The sequence below is a fragment of the Camelus bactrianus genome, chromosome 5 (genome assembly GCF_048773025.1).
Source record: "Camelus bactrianus isolate YW-2024 breed Bactrian camel chromosome 5, ASM4877302v1, whole genome shotgun sequence".
Classification (NCBI taxonomy): Eukaryota; Metazoa; Chordata; class Mammalia; order Artiodactyla; family Camelidae; genus Camelus; species Camelus bactrianus.
In genome coordinates, this window is record NC_133543.1 from 25,446,531 (window position 1) to 25,465,068 (window position 18,538).

The following is an 18,538-nucleotide window of genomic DNA, read 5'->3' on the forward strand; positions in this document are numbered from 1 at the left end:
GATTTTTCTGGTCATGCTTCCTATCCTTAACCTACAGACTTAGATTTTTCTTAACTTGATCATCACAATCATATTCTCACTTCTCCCAGCATGAACTGCTTCTCCTCCCTTCATTTGTCTTTAAATCTGTTCTTTACATTCAAGATGCTATCCTGAGTTATGGTATTTACATTATCATTTTCATCATCACCACTTCTGAACCATTGATCCATTTTTTTTTGTCAATTAAGGACAATCATAATATTAACAACTGAAAATACAAATTCAATAAGCAAAAACAATGACATGTTAGCTGAGATAAAATCCACACCATGTAACTGAGCGTTGGTAGAGATGAACAGATGGGTTGCTGGGGTAACCCAGGCTCTGAGGATCCTGTGTCGAGCAACCACACCTGGTCTTTTCTCTTTCCCTCTCTCTTCTTCCTTTCTTTCGCTGTTGGTCCTAGCTGAACTCCTCACCTACCCACTTTCCCTTCTTACCCTTCTCTCCATTCCCCTGTTCCTCTGCTTCCCTTTTGAGAGTTATGGCATTAAAATGGAAAGAGACCTTGGAGATCTTTAAGTTGATGACTTCATTTTACAGGTGAGGAAACTGAAGCCCAGAGAAGTACAATGATCCAATCCAAGTCAAAGGGACCAGACCTGGTCCCCTAGTTCCTCTGACTTACGGCCAGTGTGTTTCCATTTGTCATGAAGCCACTAAGCCTGCTCCTTCAGCTCGTCTTTCTGGTCCACTCTTGGCACTGACAGAGATTGGACGCATAGTGATTAAGGTTGGTTGTTACCAGAGCTAGACAAGTAGAGGCTTAAGGGAGTCAAAACTTCTCTCCTCTGTTTCCTCTTACCCTGTGCCCACTGAATATTCAGTAACTGATAGTCTTTCTGCATTTTCCCTCCTAAAATATCTGCCAGAATTGCACACTGCCTTCTGTACTGCTCTGTGGCAAGTTTGGGTGACTCTCCAGATGACCTGTTCTCCATGCAGCAACTCAGCAATCCAGGCTGCTTGGACACATGGTATTTCCATTTCACCAGGTGTCCTCCATGATTGCCATGGAGGAGGAAGACAGAGTTGGAAGGTGGGCATGAGCTCTTCTGAGCTTCAGCCTCGTGACACCCACAATCCACTGGTCAGAGTTTATCACTTAACTCCAAGGGGCTAGGAAATGCAGGGAATGTTTGGTGATCATGACTATTTCTACTGTGGTCCTTCTTTGCAATTGGAGCTCTGGGAAGACTTGACTACTTAGTACTCAAGTACAAACTCTTTTAAAGCCTTCATGTCTTTCCACTGAAGCATTTCACTCTGCCGAGAATATCCTTCTTGCTGACCTGACAAACTCCTACAAACGTTAAGTCTCTATTTCTTCTAAGAAGCCACCTCTGAATTTCCCAGGCCAACTTAGTAATTCCTTCTCCAATGTCCCCACTGATGGAGGTAGTCACCTCCATCACAGCTCTTTCTATATTGTTATAATCCTTTGCCTGGCTGTTTCCATTTAAATAGAAATCTCTCTGTGAATAGAGAAAGTATATTTTCATCTTAGGGTCCTGAGTTTTAATACAGTGGTTCACAGAGACTCTTCATAGCTGTGGTTGAATAAATAAATGTACAAATAAATTTAAAAAATAACTAAAACACAATCTAATTTTTTGTTATATTCCATCCACACCACCACCACCTTAGCCTAAGAAACCACCTTCTCTGGCCTGGACAACCACATAGACTGTTTCTGATATTCCTCTTCCACTCATGCCCTTATCCAATCCATTCTTCACTTAGCAACGACACAATTATGGAACATGAATCAGAGTGGTGTTTTCTATCTCCTTAGAATAAAATCCAAACATCCAAATTCCTTCCCATGACCCCCTGCCTGCCAATCTGGCTTCAGTTCACTCTCTTATCCTGTGGCTCCCACCCATACTGGCCTCCAGTTAGTTCCCTGAACACACTAAGATTTTTCTTCCCCCAGTGCTTTCTCAGGGCTAGTTCCTGTGCCTGGAATACTCCTACTTTCTCTTTTGGTTAGTTCTTTCTCAGTTTTTAGTTTAAATGTCACTTCTCTAGTTCAATTGTTTTGTTTTGATGGCAAGTGAGAAAATCCCACTCAAACTACCCCAAATAATAAAGGGAATTTACTACTGCCTATATCCAACAACCCCAGAAATAGTTCTGGATTCGAGAAAGGCTTGATCTATGTCATTGAGGACCCTGTTTCTCTCATTTACTGTACAGATGCTCTTTCCTCATGATCACAAAATGGCTGTCATTGTTCCAAACTTACATCCTCATACCACAGTCTCCAGGAGTAGAGAGACTACTCTTCTGGTAGTTCCTGCTCAAGTCCAGGGATTCAGTCTCCCTCATTGACCTAAGCTGCATCCCATGCCCATGTCTAAACCAGTGACCTTGGAAGGGACATGAAGGTAGGGGGTAGGGATTAGACTTGCTTAAGCCAATCAGAATCTTGCTTGGAGCTGAGGATGGGACCACACATGATGTAACAGCATGGCTACATATAGGGGAGAGTTGAAATTTCCAAATGGTGAGGAGTACTTCTGGTGGGAAATTAATTTTGGAATACAACAGCAACAACAACAACAACAACAAAAGTCCATCACGTTTTCTCAGAGGAGCCTTCATTGCTCACCCTGTCTAAGGAAGTTCCCTCTGTTATCTTCTTTTACTGAATCCTATGTCCTTCCCTCATTGTACTTGTGACTGTTTATACTATTTATTTTGTTTTTTACTCATTCATGGTCTGAATCTCCCAATAGGCTCTAACTTCATACGAGCAGATGCCATGTCTGATTTGCTTACTTAGGGCTAGAACATTCTAGAAAATTCAATAAATAAATAAGATATTAATGGGAGAAAAATAAACAATTTTCTTCTTTTGCAATTTAGCCCTGGTTTTCAACCAGGAGATGCAGGCAAGGAGGGGTTGAAAGAAAAAGGGTGACTGTGAGCACTGTGAGTGTTAATTTGGCTTTTCTTTGTCTAGAAGCTTAGTCCTCTGTCCTTTCCAATAATCCCTCAAATTCCGCATCCCCAGGCCTTTTTTTATTAACCCACCTGCTCCTGGCACTCCAGTAATTTGATGTTTCTTTGAGTTTTTTTTTTTTTTAAACCTAGCTTGAATGAGGGTCTTCATAGAAATCTTGATTTTTAAAAAAGAGTTGTTGGTGAAATTATGTTTTTCCAGAGAAGGTAGGAACCAAGTTTTCTCTTTTTGTGTTCCCCCAGCTCCTACACTATAGTGGGTGTGCTTCACTGAGTAAAAATTCAATCTCCTTCATGGAAATTGAGACTGGAGTCAATGCCAGGTAGTAGAAAGGGGGAGGAAAGTTGGGAGGGAGCCAGGAAAAAGAAGAAAAATTGCCAGGAAAGAATAAAGTTCGGTAAACAATGAAGTGTGAGGTCTTTGGGTTAAAGGGACATATTTAAACAGAAGGAAAGTTAGAATAAACTTGGGAAATGGAGTAAAAACTTACAAAATAGAACTAGAGCCTGAAGAATCTGCCTTCTTATATTTCTTCATTTATTCAGCAACACTTGTTGAGCACTTAGTCTGTGCAGACACTCTTCTCGGAGCTGAGGCTACAGAGGGGACCAAAACATGCCCATTTCTGCGGTCACAGAGCTCATATTCTAGGGAGGGAAGCTAGACAGTAAAGTAGCAAGCAGATACAGACCACGGGCTCCTGGATACAAATGTCAGATTGCAAACACACATCTACTTTTACTCCCTCCTGAGACCCTGCAGCAGGAAATAAAGGCATAGATACTCATGAATGAGGAAAAGGGGAGGAAAAGTGACAGGGCCAAGAGGGGCAAACTCAAGAAGTCCGCATCCTGAGTGGGCAGGGGAGAAATCGGAGAACCAACTTGGTTTACACCAATCACCTCCCCAAGTGCAGGCAGTGGGTGTGTCAGCGGAATCTGGAATGAGGGGTGTGTGTGTGTGTGTGTGTGTGTGTTTGCAAGTCACAAGATAAAATAAAGAGGATCAGTTCAGAATCTGCTCTCCAGACCCTCTCCTTTTCTCCACAGGGGAGAGCCGGGCACCTCCGGCAGAAGACAGGGGCTCTATTCCCTGGAGAAGACTCCCCGCCCAGCAGAGGATGGCAGGCTGGACACCAGTGGGGGATGAGGTGAGTGTCTATGTACTGGATGCTGGGGCCCCTTGCCCCAAGGATGATGGCAGCCAGACCTACACTTTCCAGCAGGAGTTTGGAGGAGTGTTCTCTGGAGAGTCTGACCATCTCAAGAGAGACCTAAAGATATTGATATTGGAGTTTTCCAACCAAAAAGTGCAGCCTGATCACAGCCTATAGTGAAATTCTCCAGTCAGCAATCCCCACCTGTGTAATCAGAGATACCAATCAGCATTTTAGCTCCCTGCTCCTCAGAGGAGCAGATGGCCAGGGATTACCAGACATCTGAGGAAAGGTTCTAATAAGAAAGACCAAACAAAAGCTGAATGCACAGAAAAAGCAACTTGGAGGATACAGACTATCTAGGGAGAAGAGAGCTTGTAAGAGAGAGAGGTGGAGGAAGGGGGAAATTCTCATTAAATACTCAAAGAGATAAAAGATATTACAACCCTGAAATAAGAACAGGATGCTATATTAAAAAGTAATATTCAGAGGGAAAAAAGAGCTGTTGGAAATCAAAAATGTGATGGCAGAAGTGAAAATCTTGGGTGAGTTGAAGAGACCTCTCGAAAAGTAGAATAAAAAGACCGAGAGGTGGATAAATAGAGGAGAAAAGATGAGAAAATCAGGAGATCCAAATAAAAGGGGTTTCAGAAAAAGGGGAGAAAGACAACAAAGTAGGATTGTCAAAGAAAGAATTCAATAAAAAGTCCTAGAATTAAAAAACGTGAGCTTCCAGATTGAAAGGGCCACCAAAGGCTGTCACAACTGCCAGTATGTGAAGAGTCCCACACTCACATCATCATGAAATTTCAAGACACTAAACAAGAGGAAGAGCTTAAAACCTTCCATATCTTGTAATAACTTTTAATGAAAAAGAATATGAAAATGAATAGATGTATATATGTATATGACTGGGACATTATGCTGAATATCAGAAATTGACACATTGTAACTGACTGTACGTCAATTAAAAAAAAACAAAACACTACCACAACAGCAAAATCTTCCAGACAGCAAAAATATGTCACTTACAAAGGGTCATTAATTAGTATGGTTTCTATTGAGAAACTTTGGGAGATGGAAGACAGTGGCGCAATGCTTTCAAAATTCTGAAGGATAATGACTTCTGAGCTAAAATTCTACTTCTAGCCAAATTTACCTGTGAGGATAGAACAGAAGCATTTTCAGATGCACAAAGGCTTAGAAAAAAATTTGTCTTCCACGTAGACTTTCTTAGGAAGCTTTTGCAGTACATGCTCCACCAAAATGATAGCGTAAACCGAGAAAAATAAAGATGTTGGAGTCAGCAAACAAGATGCCTAGGGCGATGGAGAAGAGACATTCCAGAAGTCAGGAATGTCTCAGATACACAGGGAAACCATCTTAAATGGGACCATGTCAGAAGGTGGAGGGAGGAGAATGCTTCAAGAAAGAGCCACCTGAAGAAGTTTGGTTTTTATTACTCATGCAAACACAGAAGAAAAGAAATGATAAAACAGGAAACTGTAAAGTTAGTAACTCCAGGCAAAACAGAAATAATTGGAAATAAAAAGCAATAATATAATACTATGTGAATCATAGTATTTGCATAGTCCTAATTATGTAACACTGAATGTTGATCTATCCCAAAGTACTAGGAGGAAAGAGGGATGGAAAGTACGTGGCTGCATGGTGAGGGCAGAGGGAAAAGAGAGAAAAGATCCTCACCTTCCATGGTGGGAAATCAATACATAAAGCCCAGAAGCGTTTTTAAAAATATTTATTTATTTATTTGGGGTTTGTGTTTTTGGTTTTTTTTTGTATATCTTTTTTTTAAATTGATGTATAGTTGATGTACAATATTGTGTTCTTTTCAGGTGTACAGCATAGTGATTCAGTTTTTTTTTTTTGGCAGATTATACTCCATTATAGGTTACTGCAAAATATTGGAGATAATTGCCTGTGGTATACATTAAATCCTTGTTGCTTATCTTATATGTATAGTGGTTTATATCTGTTAATCCCATACTCCTAATTTATCTCTCCTCCCTTCCCCTTTGGTAACCGTAAATTTGTTTTCTATGTCTGTGGATCTGTTTCTGTTTTGCTATATACATTTATTTGTATTATATTTTAGATTCCACATGTAAGTGATATCATATAGTATTTGTCTTTCTCTGTCTGATTTGTTTCATTAAGTATAATATTCTCTAGGTCCATCCATGTTGCTGCAAATGGCAATATTTCATTCTTTTTATGGCTGATTAATATTCCATTGTGTGTGTGTGTGTGTGTATGTGTATCTATATCTATATCTCCATCTATCTTACATTTTCTTAAGTCTGTTGATGGGCGCTTGGGTTGCTTCCATGTCTTGACTATTATGCACAGTGCTGCTATGAACACTGGGGTGCATGTATGTTTTTGAATTAGAGTTTTTATTTTTTCCAGATATGTACCCAGATAGAAATGCTGGGCCATGTGGTAGTTCTATTTTTAGTTTTTTAAGAAACTTCCATACTGTTTTCCATAGTGGCTGTACCAGTTTACATTCCTACCAACAGTGTAGAAATTTTCTCTTTTCTTCACATCCTCTTCAGCATTTATTATTTGTAGACTTTTTGATAATGGCCATTCTGACTGGTATGAGATGATACATCGTTGTGGTTTTGATTTGCATGTCTCTAATGATGATCAAGTGATTTTGAGCATCTTTTCATGTGCCTGTTAGCCATCTGTATGTATTCTTTGGAAAAATATCTATTCAGGTCTTCTGCCCAGTTTTTGATTAGGTTGTTTGGTTTTTTGATATTGAGTTATATAAGCTGTTTGTATATATTTGGATATTAACCCCTTGTTGGTTGCATTGTTTGTAAATATTTTCTCCCATTGTCTAGGTTGTCTTCTCATTTTGTTGGTGAATTCCTTTGCTGTGCAAAAGATTTTAAGTTTAATTAGGTCCCATTTGTTTACTTTTGGTTTTGTTTTAAAGATTTTTGGGCAACTGTTAAAGTTGAAAGTGGCTGGCGTGGGTATGGGCTATATAAGGATAGAATATTTTTACTCCTCATAGTAAGCTTTGTAGATCTTGATTGTTTCACTCTGTGCGCAATTAACATTGAAAAAGAATAAGATCAAAAGAAAGGAAAAGTACTGGAAAGAAATAAAGCAAAATGTTAGCTGTTTTTCTCTTAGTTTATGGTAATGGATTATTTTTATTGTCTTATTTGTAGTTTTTCATTTTTTTATGCAGTTTCTGAAATGAACATGGACTAGATTTTAAATCATAAAATACATGTTTTAGGTTAAAAAGAGAGACAGCTGTAGTGAGAAGAACCAGTTTTGATAGGAGGATTTGGGAAGACTTCACTGATGGTGACATTTGGCCATATCTTTGAGGGAGAAACCATGTTGGTACTCAGAGGAAGAGCATTCCAGAAAGATGTGCAGAGGTCCTGGGGTGGACATCTGCTTGAACCATGATTGGTGCCTGTGAGAAGCAGAACAGGGGCAAAGTATGTGATAAGTGTGGAGGGTGAGAAACAATGAGGTCAGAGAGAGGGCTTGGGGCCAGACCCTGAAGAATCTTGTGGGGCATGTTAAAGACTTCAGACTTTAGTGGAGAGGGTATAGCTCAAGGGTAGAGCGCACGCTTAGCATGCACAAGGTCCTGCATACATAAAGTCCTCGATTCAGTTCCTAGCACCTCCATTAAAACAAGCAAACAAATCTAATTACCTCCCCCACCAAAACAAATTAAAAAATTTTTTTTAAAAACTCCAAAACTTCAGACTTCATCCTAACTAAGGGAAGCTGTAAGAGTTTTGAGGAGAAAAGCAGCATGATCTGATTTGCATTTTAACAGGATCACTGTGGCTGGGGTATGTGTGCGCGTACGTGTGTGTGTGTATGTGTGTGTGTCTGAGTGTGTGTGTGTATTGAGGGGGAGGGGGAAGAGAGGAGGGAGGTGGCAAGAGGGGAAACTGGGGGACCACTTGGGAGGCTCTTGCTATAGTCCAGGTGAGAGATGCTTCAGGGTTAAGCACTAACGTTCAAAATGTTTTAGTTTTCTTTTAGCAGCAGAAACCTTTTTTCAAACGAAGTCTTACGTTCACCTCTCACTTACATAACATTAAAGTGAGTTATGAAAGTGCAGGGGCTTTAGTTGAAGTAGGAAGTGGGGAGTCCTGATCTCCTGCCTCATCCCCTCATCCCTGCCTGCTTATCCTGGTGATCCCTGGGAGGTGTGCCTTTGAAGCTGGGGTCCTGCCAATGGTCATCAGAAAACTGACTCACCCAGCTGCCTCCTTTTATTGAAGAGATCCAGTACAGGGAGGAGTTGGATGAGGAGTGGGGTTGGGTGGAAGCACTTCCTGGGTGAGGTGGTGGGGTGGTTCATGCTGTGGGAAGAAGTGAGGAGGCAGGAAAAAAGACGCGTGCTCCCTGCCCCTATGGGGCAGAGCAGTACCCAGGCATTTTCCCTCTGGCTCAGGTCATTTTCCACTGCATTGTCGTGCTTCTGGTCACTTTCAGGCCAAGTGTAAGATGTCAGGTTTTTACCGTCTAGCTCTGCACCCCCATCCCTTCCCCAGGGGGACTTGCTTTGACCCAACTTGTATCCATAAGAAAAGTTGGGATGGGGGAGGAGAGGACAAGTGAGGATAGTGGGTAAGGAAATGGTGAGGATCTTCCATAGAGAGAGGATCTTGGCTCTTAGAGCCTAGCCCCATGGTGTCCTAGTAAATGTTTGACAACTGCTCTCTGAAAGGAAGGAAGGGGCCCTGATTAGCAGCATTGAAGATTTCTGTGGTGTCAATAGTCCCATCATAATGATTGAATGACATCAGCATGACGTCACTGCACATGAAGTTGGGGCGTTGCTCATCACTGTACAGTATTCCCACTGTATAGATATGACTGACGCAGTGAAGAATAGTAAACTATTCTAGCACAATTGAATGTGATGAGTTTGATTATTATTACCTTCATTTTTTATTTAATTTAACTTTTTAATGATTGTGGTTAGCAACTGGCTGGCACAATTTCTGAAAAGTTAGCACTCGACTCTCAAGAGCCAGTTTGAGCCAGCACCCCACTGCCCCACCTGTCAAAAACCCTTCTAAACATTGAATAAAAAATTTCAGTCTCTAAACAAACTGTGGTACATCTATAGATAGGAACACCACTCAGGAATAAACAGGAACGAGCTACTAATACACCAAAATCTCAAATGACTCTCACAGGCGTTATGCTGCATCTAAGAAGCTTGTATTAAAGGCTTCAGAACATATGAGAGGCTCCACTTTTCTGATAGACTTGAAAGACAAAACTGTCATGACAGAGAACAGATCAGTGGTTGGGGCAGGAGGGAGTGACAGTTAAGGGGCAGCATGAGACAGTTTTTTGGGGTGATGGAACTGTTCTATGTCCTGAATTGGTAGAGATTACACGAATCTATACTTTGTTAAATTTCATAGAATTGTATAAAAAGTTAATTTTCTGTATGATAATTTGTTTTTGCACTTGAGATGATTTTTTTGTACTGTATAACATTTTTTTAAAATAAGAAAGAAAAGTCAGCATATTCTTAAAAACAATAACAACAACAGAGTTCCTGTCTGAATTGGGCAACTTATTCCACCATTTTGGGCCTCCTTAGAATCTGCTGTGAAATGAAACATCTAGACAGTCAGGAGCTGCACATGCAAATGCCTGTGAGGGGGAAAGTGGCTAATGTAAGTGGAATACAATAGGGAGTGGTGGGGACTGTGGAAAAGTGAGCTTTCATCAGCCTGTATGGAGCTGCTTCAACTTCTGTCTCAGCAGATGGCTGCAATGATGGATTATGTGCCTAATGTGTCTGATTTTTTGAATTTCAAGATAAGTGAAGGCTCTGGATTTTTTAAAAGGTGAAGTTTCCTTATTTGTAAGCACAGAACCCAACAAAACATGTTTGTGAATCATATTCAGCTGAGGGGCTGCCAGTTTGTGGCCACTGGATAGAATGCTCTGTACCATCTTTTTTAACTCTTTGGGCCAGGATTGTAAACCCTGATAAGGAGCTTCTTTGTCAGAGATTGCATCAGAGATTTGAAGTAACTTTCAAATTTCTTGCACCACTGAACGTAAAATTAAGCCCTGCTTTACCCCATTTAAAAGTTGTGCAGTGGTAAGTACTGAGTATTATTTTGGTTGTCAGAATCCATGCGTGGGGAGGAGAACCCAGTGCTGATGTGGATTCAAGTGGCTCTGCTCCCCTTTTGACAGCCCTGCAGGGGCACTGGGAAATGTCATTTAGTCTGTTATAGATCATAGCCTCTCGTAAATAGGCCGGACTTCTCTGCACACACTACCGATTTTGTGATGATGAGTGAGAATTGAGTTCATCTTTCATCCCCATTGCTGGACTGTGATTGATGTTCTTGCACATTTAGATTTACACTTTGCATGTAACAGGGGAAAGCCCATTATAAAGGGCTGAAAAATGGAATTGGGGTAGGGGACAATATGCACCCAGAGCAGGAAGCTGAGGGATGGAGCACAGACATGAGTAGGACAGATAAACCTAGGAGTTGAAGGGCCTGGTCTCAGGCTGGAAGGATGGTGCCCCTCCCCCACCGTACAACTGAATTACCCACCAGCATTGCACACTAAGGGGAAAACCCCATTTGGGAGTCTGTTCGGGCAGATCTAGGGCTGGGAGGGGAATGGAAAGAGGCTTACCTGAAGGCTCTTTAGTCCTCAGAGTTGCATCTCTAGGAATCCCCAGACCCAGGATGAAGGAGGGTAATAGGAAGAAATCTATAGATTGAGGAGTCTCACTCCTGGACCTCAGAACCCATGAAAGGAAGTTGGACCTTTTCTTGCTAATGAACTGTGGCACCACAGATTTGCCCAACATGGTTTCCCTTTCCCGCTTCATCTAACAATCTAGTTCAGGGATGGACTTGTGATTCCTGCTGGTATAATCTGAGTTCCTCCCAGTACTTGTACTATAATTAAACAGAAAGAGGGACTTTTCTCTGTGAGCATTAGCTGTAAGAATTATATAACCCAGAGCATCTTGCCACCATATGGAAGGGTCTATGAAAGAAAAATTAAAATGATAAGTACATTTAAATGGTCTTGATGCTATTGATTGAGGTCCTGGATACAGCCCTACCTGAAGTCTATGTCGGAACTTTATACTTAAATGTGTCAATTTCTTTCTTCTGCCCTTTCTTCACACTTCTTTTTCTTTTATCATATGCTAGTTTGTGCTCAGTGTCTGTCATTTGCAACCTGAAAGTCCTAATTATTGTATTTCCTTATATATATGTCAAATGCTAAACAGGTTGACACACATATTGACTATATTAATAATAAATTAAATATTATATGGATATAAGATTTAGGTCATTTATTCAGCTAATATATACCATGTGTCAAAACTATGCTAGATACTACGGATCACATTATGAACAAGACAGACAATACAGTATTAGGTATTTTGTGACTATAACATTCAAATCATTCATTCATTCATTGCCTACTATATGCCAGGATAATGCTATGATAAAAGAGGGAACAGGACAGATATGGTTCCTTCATGAATTGTAACATTCTGCCTCAGTTTCCTCATCTGTAAAATGGATATGATACTTGTCCCTGCTTTGTAAGGTTGTTGTGATGAAATGAGATATATAAAATGCCTAGGATAATCTCTGCACTTGACCAGTGCCCAGTAAATGTTAGATTGTAGTTTCTAATACTGAACTTTTTAGATATTCAAGGGTCTTTTTTTTTTTTCCAGGTTTGTTTTCTTTTCTGCCACAACAAGTAGTAATTTTGGGGGTTGGATAGAACTGGTTCATATCCTGCTTCTTCCAGTTACTAACTAAAAGACTTTGGGCAAATCACTTAATTTCTCTGAGTCTCAGTTTACTCATCTGTAAACTGTAAAGTGGAGTAAAATACCTTCTTTGAGAAGGCACATAGCAGGTAGTTAATCATTATTAGTAATCCAGCCACAGAAATACAATGATAACGTTGCTTGAGAAAAATTATCTCAGAGGAAGTCATAATAACTATTATTATTTTGGTAAATCGCATTCAAAATCACTACCTAGTCTGGTTCTCATACTTTTCACCAAAATACTTGTGGGGACAGAGGAGGAAAAGTTATCCTGAGGGTGGGAGTCTGGGGGAGGGTAATGACCCAAAGTGGCCTCCTGCAAATGAGAAACCAATTTGTCTAAACTTATAAAGTTTTTGTTTGTTTTGTTTTTTGTTTTTTGTTTTTTTCATTCCAGTCTGTAGTAAATTCAGGCCTATTTTAATATGAAGCTATGTTGAATTACCTACCAGTTAAATTTCTTCCAGCCTTCTTCTCCCTACCTGAAGTGTCAGTAGGAAATGGCTGGTTTATCCTGTGGCTTCATGTGCCCCCCCACCCCCATTCCTGTACACTGTTCACTACCACCCAGTGGGGATCTGTGCCCCAGGGTTGAGAAACCCAGCCTCAAAGCATTCTAAGTGGCAGTGGGCTTGGAATTGATGTCCTACTCAATGTCGTGTCACAGAGACTCCCCCAAGGCCCCTGTAGCACTGGAGTGGAAACAAGGGTGAGTGGGCCCAGGTCAGCCTCCCTACCTAAGTTGGTAAGTTTGTGTTACAGGCAGCATATATCATGTAATTCTGTCACCAAGATGAAGGAAAAAGACAGGATAAAGATGTGGGAAAGTACATCAGTCAGGGCAATAAATCCCTAAGGAATATTCCCCCCTCATCAGGCTGTCCTGGAAAGATGCTGGCAAAGGAAGGCCCAGACACCAGAAACCAGGCGCAAGAGTCAACAGGCGGAGAGGGGGGAGCAAGAGAGCGAGGAAGGAAGGCAGCTTGGTCATCGAGAGTGAATTGCAGGCATCTGGGGAATAGGGGTGATGAAACACTTCAGAATTGGGCACCCCACAGTCTTTTAATACCAGCAGGGTGAGATGAACGAGCATCGAATTTGCCAGAGTTGACCCAGAGCCGGCTGCATGGGCCATATGGTTTCCCTGACCCATAAAAGTCACTAAGTGAGGAAGTAATTTATTGCTGGAGATCACTGTCTGCACCAGAATATCCTGGTGTGTTCGCTTCATTGTTTCCTTAATAAGGGAATGGGAGAGGAGCGGGCTGGGCAGAGTGGGGGCGGGGTGCAGAGGGAAGAGCTTTGAGTTATTTCTAACAGTTAGACCTGGTTTGTAGGGGAGAAGGAAGACTGGGATCCTTATGCTTCTGCCCCTTGGTTCACATTCACAAGGGTTTTTCCTGCCTGGCAGCCCAGTAAGTTGTGGGAGAGGGAGAACCAGGAACATTAAGAGGAAAAAGGGGCCAGGAATTTCAAATGCATAACTTGGGATCTGCACAGTTTGAAAAGAGAATATGTCCTAAATGGCAAATCGTTCGGGAACCCAGGGAAAGTTGTTCTAATGAATTGGTGCTAGAAAGGAGAGCACCGTTTCCTCCCCTAAACACTGCACAGGGAGAAACATCAAAACAATAGTCGCTGATAACCTTTCAATGGAAGCTGGAATTCCAACAGTGATTCCTTTGCTGGGGTAGCTGCCCTGTTTAACAATGAGCTTCTCACAAAGGCTTTGGAGCTAAGTTGGAAGACCAGACAGCAGGCAGCCCTGAAAGTTTGCTGGTACAATTGAAAGTCTTTTCTTTCTTCTTCTTTTTTAAACAGCCTCAGTCTTCTCAGCAGCAATTATTTCAGTGATTGCGTCCTGGGTTTCTTACCTCAGTCTTATCTGAAGATGTTATCGTATGAACTTGAAATAGGAACATTTCTCCAACACCTTATCTGATCTGCTTCTGCTTTTAGCATGGAAACACATGTACTGACACTCAGAACATTTCTGAGTTTCTGTTTTTCAGGCTGTGTGAAAACAGATTCTGCTGAACTGCTACCCAAGCATTAAAAAAGCTCTCTCCGAGTATTCCTGACTAGCCCTGGTAATTTTAGCTATCCCATTGGGCTAAATGAACCCTGGGGTCATTTGTCAGCCCTTTGGTAAGTAGGATTTTAAGAGTCAGGCCTAGTTAAAATGTATACAAATACTACTTTCAGGTGGACATTTCACCTTTATAGCTCACATGGTCCACAGGGCCTCTGTCTTCTCTCAGGCTGACTCACACTAGCCATGTTCTCTTAGGCCCCTGCCCATGGATCTGTCCAGCTGCAGGTAATTAAAAGACTGGGTACCACTTGGAAGGGTTTGTATCTGGAAAGGAGGAGATAGAATTCTGAAGGAGAATACAAAACTCCAGTGAGGCCCCTAAATGGCAGTCCTTTGTCCTCTGAGGGTGGCCTGAGGAGAAGGAATTAGAAGAGAGAGACGGGTGTAGGTGTGCTCTGTTCTGTATGCCTGTTTTAGGTTTTGTGGTGGTACAGCCTTAACCTTCCCAGTGAAATTGTTTTGTTTTATGAAAAGATCAGGGGCTATGGAGTCAGGCGACCCAGGTTAAAATCCCAGCTACATTAGTATCTGGCTATGTAACTTTGGGCAAATTTCTTAACCTCTCTGAGCCTTAGCTTCCTAAGCAGAAAAGCTGAGCTCTTAATACTTCTTTGGGTTGTTGTAAAGATCAAAATCTGAGGCATGTCTGGAAAGAACCTGGGATCAGTCCTTCATGAGAGTCCAGCAGGGGGTTCCGTCTTTCTTTCCATAATTATAAGAGGCACCAAGGCCCCACTCATTTAGTTTATCATCCCTCAACTCAAAATCATGTCCCTAAAATTTTCTTCCCTGAAGTTCTTTCTGTGGATAAATTTCCAAAGGCTTCCATTAATAAAACAAATATTGTCTTTAGAAGGGTACCATCCGTTAACACTTTAGCTTGAATTAATTTAGGGACCAGCTAGATTGATGATGACAAAGAAGGAAAAACACAACAGAGAGGGCTATGGAAACAAAGTGACGGCTTTTTCAGGACAGGGAGCTCTGTTCTTTGCTGTGACAGAGGGGAAGTGGACAGTGGGAAGGGTCTCAGGGAAGTGTTGAGTAGAGAGGGAGAAACTTAAAAAAAAAAAAAAATCAAGAACCATGAGAAGATGGGAAGGGAGTACAGAGGAGGCCATGATGGGCATAGTGTGGCTGTTAGCTCCAGAAAGGAACGACCAGTCCTCCTCTGAGATACAGGGATGGGGAGAAAGCCTGGGGGGCTGTGAGAGAATCCAGGAACAGAGAAGGAGACTGGTAGAACCACTTCAGCAGGTCAGAGGCTAAAGGACTAGGCTTTGGAGCCAAGTAGGCATAGATGTATTCCTTGTCTGGAACACCAGCCATATGATCTTGAACAATCTATGTATTTCCAATGATACGTCAGTTACCACATCTAAAAATGGGATGATATCGAATTGTAAGAGTCGATCAGTGAAACGCTGCAAAGTGCCCCAAACATGCAGGCTCTCAATAGATGACCCACTGCATATCATGTCATCTTCATCCTTATTGTCTGCTGACAGTGGGGACTCTGCATAGCCTGGGACTTGAGGAGAGGGACCAATGTTTGGAGGAGCCATTGTGGGATAATAGTTGTAAGGGGCAGCTAAGACTCAGTGGAAGTGAGACAGAATGGATTAATAGTGGACCAAATTCATGGTGTCCAGTGCTGTCCAGCAACATCCCCAGCCCCAAGATTAGAACTAGAGAACCAGAACCAGGTGAAGGGATTCAGGACAGGGGGCTGGCCTTCAGACCCAGCAGATGGTTATAGGAGGACAGGAAACAGGTTGCTCCTATGGTCTGCACTGCTGACAGCTGCATGAGGGGAAGGTAAAGGGGTCCAGAGAGGTCTAATGATGCTGAAGAGCTGATGCCATGGTGGAGTAGAAGGATGCTGTCAAAAGGGAGGGGCCTTAGGCATTCAGCAGGGAAGCAGCTCAGAAATACGAATGTGAAATGAAGCTGTGATGTAGGGACTGCAGGGGTCAGGAGTTCTGACTGTGCTGTCAGTAGGGATGCTGCATACTTGAGAATCCCTGAGTGCCCAGAAATAATATGGGTGGCAGTTATCCAAGAACGAAGAACTGTGTTATGGGGAGGTCAGTAGTCAAGAAAAGCCATGACGTGAAAGAGATGGCCTTACTAGACCTAGCAAGTCCACTAGGGAGAGGGAAATGCTTTGATGGGGGCATAAGGGGCAAGATCTTGAGCAGAGATGTGCATATTGTGTTTAATGATGTGCACATTATTAAAAAAAAAAAGACTGAGCCAATATTTTTATATTTTGTGAAAAAAACCTTGATTTCTGACTTCCGTAGAAAAGTAGGGTCCTTTGGCAATCCTGTGTCTGTATTCCTCTGTCAACACTTTATCATCCCCATTAGAAAGGGATGTATTTTTTCAGTTTGCCACACCCTCCACCATTCCCTGTTAATCCCCAACAGGTTAAGTGTCATTTGTTATTTGTTCTTGAACTGTCCTTCAGTTTCCCTATTATGTGTGTATAGAAACATGCACCTGGAGGTGCTGAATTTGTGACCTTGATTTGAAACATGAACTCTACCAATGAGGCTAGGCTTTGATCCAGTGGCAGAAGAGGGACCCTAATTGTCCCAGGAGTACCTCGTGACCAAAGTACCAGGTAGAGAAGGGGCACAGGAAGACAGAAGTTGTGGGTCAGAAGGGACTGAAAGAGGATGAAGGAATGTTACCAAAGGAGGAAGCCGCCGTTCCTAGGGCTACTCACTTGGGTCCCTTGAGAATCTCGTTCACTCAGAGTGGCTGTATCTAGCTCCCCTCCCTGTTGTGAGGACTGAGCCAATGAGATTGATGGCTTTGAGCAGATCCTTCTGGTTATGTGTTCAGTGTGGGGTGGTGGAGCTGTGAGGCCCCCACACATCTGCTTCCTTGATAGTAGAACTTACCTTCTACTACAGAACATGAAAACATCTGATTTTCCTTTTTCCCGTGTTCCTTGTAACTAAGGCTTGAGCACTGTCTTACTTTGTTTGGGCTGCTATAACAGAATACCATGGCCTGGGTGGCATATTAAAAAAAAAAGGCATTTATTTCTTACAATTCTGGAGGCTGGGACACCCAAGACTGTGGTACTGGCAGATCTGATTGTATAGTAAGGGTAAAACAAGTTCCCTTACTGAGTTTATGATTAATCTCTCTATCCAAAACTTTATTCCCTTTCTTGTCCCACCCTTGTTCCCCTCAGGATTGAGAAGTGTCAAAGAAAAGGGGGGATTGAAACAAAGCAGGACCCTGTGGGGCCTTCCTGAATAAAAAAGCCCCTCCATGCCTCCTGTTTTTTGTTTGTAGGAAAAAGGCTTCAGTTTCTGAGGCCTTCCCTGAGTTCCAAAGAGCAGGCTCAAGCAGTTAAGGATTAGGACCGCAGAGTAACAGGACTCCTAGTTCCTCCTGAAAGGATGTAGATAACAATCTGATGTGTATCTTTGAGTTGTTCTGCAGAAACTAAGACTCCCACCCAGGTGGAGGATGGTGACTACAGGCTGAGCACAAGCACATAGACTCCAGACTGGTTGGAACCAGAAGGTTGAGATTCTGGAAGCATCACCCTGTACCTCACCACCACCGAATTAGAAGGTCCAGGAGCTGATAGGGTGTCCTATGACCCTCCTCCCAACACCGTCTTTAAAAACCTTTGCCTGAAAGGTATTGGGGAGTTTGGGTCTTCTGAGCATAAGCTGCCCATTCTCTTTGCTTGATGCAAATAAGCCCTTACTTTGCTGCAAACATGCACTGTCAGAGTTTGGCTTTTTTTTTTTTTTTTTTTTTAACATTTTTTATTGATTTATAATCATTTTACAATGTTGTGTCAAATTCCAGTGTTCAGCACAATTTTTCAGTCATTCATGGACATATACACACTCATTGTCACATTTTCTTCTCCGTGAGTTATCATAACATTTTGTGTATATTTCCCTGTGCTATACAGTGTAATCTTGTTTATCTATTCTACAATTTTGAAATCCCAGTCTATCCCTTCCCACCCTCCACCCCCCTGGTAACCACAAGTCTGTATTCTCTGTGAGTCTATTTCTGTCCTGTATTTAACACTCCCTTACACCATATACAAAAATCAACTCAAAATGGATTAAAGACTTAAACATAAGACAAGATACAATAAACCTCCTAGAGGAAAACATAGGCAAAACATTATCTGACATACATTTCAAAAATTTTCTCCTAGAAGAAATAAAAGCAAGAATAAACAAATGGGACCTAATGAAACTTACAAGCTTCTGCACAGCAAAGGAAACCAGAAGTAAAACAAGAAGAAAACCTACGGAATGGGAGAAAATTTTTGCAAGTGAAACCGACAAAGGCTTGATCTCCAGAATATATAAGCAGCTCAAACGATTCAATAAGAAAAAAATAAACAACCCA

At 41.8% G+C, this 18,538-nt stretch overlaps 1 long non-coding RNA gene across 1 annotated transcript in view; it reads left to right on the forward strand.

Moving 5' to 3' along the window:
- Positions 1–3,676: 3,676 nt before the first annotated feature.
- LOC141577639 (uncharacterized) overlaps positions 3,677–18,538 on the forward strand; it is a 151,262-nt gene continuing 136,400 nt past the window's right edge. The window contains exon 1 of the long non-coding RNA XR_012506870.1: positions 3,677–4,160. This is a non-coding gene — a long non-coding RNA (uncharacterized LOC141577639). The remainder of the gene's footprint in view (positions 4,161–18,538) is intronic.